The sequence below is a fragment of the Bactrocera dorsalis genome, chromosome 2 (genome assembly GCF_023373825.1).
Source record: "Bactrocera dorsalis isolate Fly_Bdor chromosome 2, ASM2337382v1, whole genome shotgun sequence".
Lineage (NCBI taxonomy): Eukaryota > Metazoa > Arthropoda > Insecta > Diptera > Tephritidae > Bactrocera > Bactrocera dorsalis.
Window position 1 is genome coordinate 41,822,504 of NC_064304.1, and position 6,000 is coordinate 41,828,503.

Sequence of the window (6,000 nt, forward strand, 5' to 3'; positions counted from 1 at the left end):
AAATGAATATTTGCACGCTCTAAACATTGGCAGAAGCTAAATATAATGAAAGGGGAAGGGGTGTGTTACTTAAATAAAACAGATTGTTAGCCGCTAGGCAAAAATTAGTAAGACTTTTTAACTTAAATGTTGCGCGAAAACCCATTCGTCGAAATATTTGTTATTTTTCTAAGGCGGTATGCCTGTCAGTGGCAACTGTTTCAAGGATCACAACAAAATAGCCATTAGTGTAGAGTATACTCTTGTCTTTCTGAATTACATAAATTGCATTCGGCGATTCTTACGATGAGTGAAATTATTCAACGAAGAAGTTCCATTAAATTTTAAGTGCGGAATCAAATTTTGGAAACGCCGAAACGTTCAGAATATTGGAAGAGGCTTCGGTGATAATTGTTTGTCCAGAGCAAGTATTTCTGATTGATACAAATTATTCAAAGAGGATCGAGAACGCGTTGACGATGCACCACGTGTGGGACGGCCATCGACTCGTCTATAAAATAGATGAATTGGTGCTTGAGTATTGACTATTAACAGTCAGAGATCTATCTAGAATCGTTGGAATATCGGTGAAAACTATTTTGAAAGATTATTTGGGTCTAAGAAAAGTTAAACCCCATTGGTTCTAAAATCACTAAAATTTTTCGAATAGCAGGGTTGTGTAAACGTCTGGCAGGAAGAAATTAGAGGTTGCCACACTCAGTACTGACGGATATACCATTATGACACAGCAATCTATGAGATATCTAGGAGTGATGGTAGACTCAATGTTAACTTACAAGAGGCATATAGACAAAGCCTGTGGAAAAGCATCAAAGATGACGGCGGCGCTAACGAGAATAATGGCTAACATTTGTTGCATGAGTTTGCATGTGCCTATCGCACTGTATCACATCAGGCGGCTGGAGTCATATCAGGCCTCATGCTACCAGATATAATGGCCATGGAAATTAAGCCGAAAGAAAAGAGGAAGCAAGATTGAAAAAGGAGCCTAAATGAATGGCAGAAACGAAAGGACGAAGCTATTACGTCGAAATGAACGCACAAGCTTATTAGAAGCTTACAACCATAAATAGAACGGAAACACGGGGAAACTGACTTTTATCTTACGCAGTTTATAACAGAACATGGTTGTTATAGAGAATATCTATACAAATATGGACATGATGACCAAACAAATTGCTCCCTCTGCAGCAGCAGCGACGAAAATGCATTGCATATCTTCTTTTTCTGCCCAAACTATGAAAAAGAAAGACTAGAAATGGAGAATGTGATAAACGATCGAGTGGCACCGGAGAGTATAGTGCTTTACATGATCAAATCAAAGGTGGTCTGGGACAGAATGAGAGCGGGGGCAAGTATAGCAATGCGAGAGTTAAGGAAGAAAGAGTGGAAACGCAGTGAAAATAGAAGGAATAATCGGAATTAGAGAGAAAATGCGTGAATAAAGGGCCGAAGGGCTAAGATATTATTACCGGCGATGAGTCTTGGATCTATGCTTACGACCCGGTTCTTCAGTTTTTGAGATATTTCGTCAGAATTTTTGCACACGTCAGTTTTTCTCCAAGAAGCTGCTCATTTTTTGAAAGCGCCGATATCGAACCACTGTACCATCGAGCTGCCATACAAACTGAATGATCAAAGTAATAGGAATTTTTTGTATTTGTGGAAGGTATTATATCCTCGGTATAGCCGAAATAAACGTTTTTTAATATAATGTATCTCCTATCGAGGGTAAGACGAAATATCTTCTGTTATCACAAGTTGTCGTACTCGGCACTTGGCTTCCACGTCAGTGTCGACTGTCATAACTTCTAAGTCATAGATAATTTCGTCAGCATTAACACCAACAACAAGGTCAATCTCGAAATCCAACGCAGAATATGTCTTGCCAACAGAAGGTACTTCCGACTGAGCAGGCAATTAAGAAGTAAGGTCCTCTCTCGACGAACAAAGACCAAACCCTACAAGTGACTTAGCATCCCGGACCTACTATATGGTGCGGAGGCGTGGACGATGACAACATCTGAGGGGTCGGCGTTACGAGTTTTCGAGACAAAGGTTTTGCGGAAGATTTATAGTGCTTTACGCATTGACAATGGCTAATATCGCATTCGATGGAACGATGAGCTTTATGAGATATACGATGGCATTGACATAGTTGAACGAATTAGGAGACAATGGTTACGCTCTCTCACTCTAGCTCTGAGGGTATTCGACAAAGTAACCGCCGGGAAAGGAGAAGGACGTGGCTTCGCTTTGAATCTTCAATTGGCGCCAAACAGCGAAAAGGAAGAACGATTGGATGTACCAAACCGTGCTATTTAGTTATTAGAGTTAGATAAAACTTAAATTATCAGAAGAATTTTATTATTAAATAATACCATTGAATAAACAAGAACTCAGCATATATTCAATTTTGAATCTCCGCCCTAGAAAATCTTAAACTGTTTACTTTAGTAAATATACTTTAGTAAACCACAAAATGTGCAAATATGGGCAAGTCAAATTTGTCCACCTGTCTGATTTTTCTGTAAACACTTTTAACCGCAAACATACTCATCTGCACAAGCTTCAAGTGGACTGGCCTTCAAAACAAATCTGCCCAGGCTGTTATAAAAAGTGACAGTGGGTCCTCTACTGCGGTTAACTGTAACGAAATTCAGTAAATTTAATTTAATCATTACCTCCGAGTGTGTGAGGAATTTGTGTAAGACTCGTACGAGTTTAGCCTGTGATGCCACTTGCCTACCACCAATCTGCTCCTGGGTGCCACTCACAGCTCACTAAGGCACATATTTGTTTTTATTAACTTCTTGTGCACTTCAGATGGGCATGCGATGAATATGTGAGAAACTGTCGAACATTTGAATACTTTGTTATGGGGTGGTTCCAAAGCAATGCGTTTTGTTGTAATAAATCATTTATGATAAAAACGCCCAGATAATAACCGGTTTTTGGATCGAACTGTTACATGGTAAGGTATATAATTTATATCTAGAGTGGACAAATGGCTTTTAAAGGTCTGAGCTGCAATCCCATAAATGGTTTAATTGATTTAAGATATTCTGGTATAAATCCATATTATATTAAGAATTTTGAAGTGGATTTGGAGATTTTCAACGCAATAGGAATAGATATGGTTGAAATTGATAACTTCTGATAATTGAATTATTCAAAAATATTGAAATTTTTGAGAAAGTTTTTAAAACACATATATTATCAAATAAAAAAAATTAACCTCTAAATGTTTATTTTTAGGCGCAGTGACTCTTGTTATGACAGCAACGAAAGACCACAAACAGTAAACGATCCTCAGAGAGACAACAGGTAGGAGTATACAGTTTAGTCAAGACATGCACCTTGCGATCGATTAATATTGATATACTATATTTCATCGTTTACAAATTTATAAATGATGAGCTTTGACAGATTCGACTTCAACTCCTTTGTCAAATATACAGAAAACCAATTTTGAAGCAATGCCCTAAAGATATCATACTAATCATACTATATTTGAGTTCTGTTCTAATTAGTTCTTCCTCGGCTTCAAGATAGTATGAAAAGACACGTACGTATGTAAGATGAGCTGAGGTCTTAGAGAAGCTAGTACCTGAGTTAAAAATACTGATAGATGAATCTCCGAAGCATACATTTAGCACTCAAGCGAAGATGATTTCACCAAACTCGAATCAACATAATCCACAAAAAAAGTTCGAATTAGAGAGACTTCGAGTTATGGAATAAGATCTGTATGAAATTTGACTTCTATTGCCAATTCAAGAGTTCAAGTTCTGGATAACTTCGAGTTATGGAAGATCAATGGAAGATCAATGATCTTCTCTAATTTTTTAAAGAAATAACACAGAAACTTAATGGAAATGGAATAGAAATTTAATGGGGAATGCTTATTATCATACGAAAGAACACTCTTTGACATTTATTTTTCAAAGATTATCTCTTTAAAATGTTTCAAATGGACCATAAACTGTTGTCTGACTATTGTCGGTTTGTTTCTGATTGAAGAGGCATGTGACATATGTTTGCTCCAATCACAATAAAATCTTTGTTTCCTATCCTCATATTTCTTTATGGAAGTGCTACTGCTGTAACTACAAAGTAAACCTTTGGGCCGAATCGAGAACAAGGAGAGATAAAACATATTTAGTAACTATTTTATTACGATCTCTTCCAACATATCATATACTATATTTGAACTCACATATGCACCACCCGTTAGCAGGGATGTCACATATATTAAGTTGACCACAATGGCTTTGTTAAGCCATCCGCTTGTGGCCAGTGAGCAGGACGCGTGGTCGGGTCGCTTCCGGAAAACATGAAAATATGCACAAATAGAAATGTGACGAAGGCAAATAAAGTTTGTTTTCAACTAACACTTATGACGCTTTCTTCATGCGACTTGGTGTTGTTGTATTTTTTTTTTTTGAGCTACACCAAGCGGCTCTGTGATGATCCTGGCATGCCACATTCACAGCATTGCTCGTATCCTTAAGAGGTAGACCGTAGCATGCATGGCGACCCGACATGCCAGGGCATACAAGCGTATACATACCTAAACACACACATGCATGCATGCATGAATACATGAATATATGTAAATGTGATTGCATTTGAGTGAAAAAGCATACGCCAAGCTGAGGCAACTCGTATCCTTGTTTTTTTTTTGTCGTTTGCAAAATGTGCAAGTGTTAGTTGTTTTATTTGATTATTATTATGCGATTATGTTTGATTAGCGTGATGAAGTTGGTTAGTTGTAATTAAAACTGAAAAGCACTGGGAATTCATGGCTGCAATGCAGTTTTGTTCACAATCCATAGAATTAACCGTTAGCATGCATACATAAGTAATTTACACACCTGATTGTGGACATAAATATGCAAATATTTATGCAATGAATACAAATCACTATGGCATATTTAAGCATGGTATGACAGAAGTTCTACCGTTGCTCAGAGTTGTTTTTTATGTTTTGCAGTATTTTCTCTTATTTGTTGTAGGGTAATTTGTTAGAAGATATGTGGTTCCTTAAGTGAAATAGTATACTTGACTAGTATAAAGAAAACTTGACTCAACAATGTAGGACAATTTTTTTTTTTTTAATTAATATTAGCATGAGGTTTTATTCTTCGACGTAATCTCCATGTAGGGTAGTGTAGTTGTTACAACGGTCTTTTAGCTTTTCCAAGCCATTTCGATAAAGTGAAGATGGAGGATGGAGTCATGTGTGGAAGTTCACGCAAGTGAGGAAAGTTCTCTGATCGCCATTCACTTGGGAGTGGCCAGAAACGATTCTTTTACATATGACTCAAGCAGCTCACGACTTCCGATCTTTGACCACGTATCCTTTGGGTAGCCTAAGAACATCCGTTTGACGGCGAGCTAAAGTGAGAAGGCGAAACATCCCCTGCATAGGGTTGTGCGCTGGGTTTGGGACCCGCCACGTAAAAAACATCCCCAACGAAAAGGAAAAAACAGCCTCGGATGAGAGACCCCCCTTTTGATGACGACCATGGCAAACGAAGAAAGGACTATGGAATGTCCGGTCCCTTAATTGGGAAGGTGCCGCTGCCCAGCTGGTTGATGTCCTCGTAAAGATAAAGGCTGACATCACCGCCGTTCAAGAAATGCGAAGGACGGGACAAGGACAGAGACGAGTAGGTCCTTTTGACATTTACTACAGTGGCTATATAAAGAAGCGCAAGTTTGGTGTTGGATTCGTGGTGGGAGAGAGACTCCGTCGCCGAGTACTATCATTCACTCCGGAGAATGAACGTCTAGCCACAATCCGCATCAAAGCGAGGTTCTTCAACATATCGCTGATTTGCGCCCACGCCCCGACGGAAGAGAAGGACGATGTGACCAAAGATGCTTTTTATGAGTGCTTGGAGCGCATTTATGAGAGATGCCCCCGCCACGATGTCAAAATCGTGCATGGCGACTTCAACGCCAGGGTGGGCAAAGAAGGTATCATTGGCACTA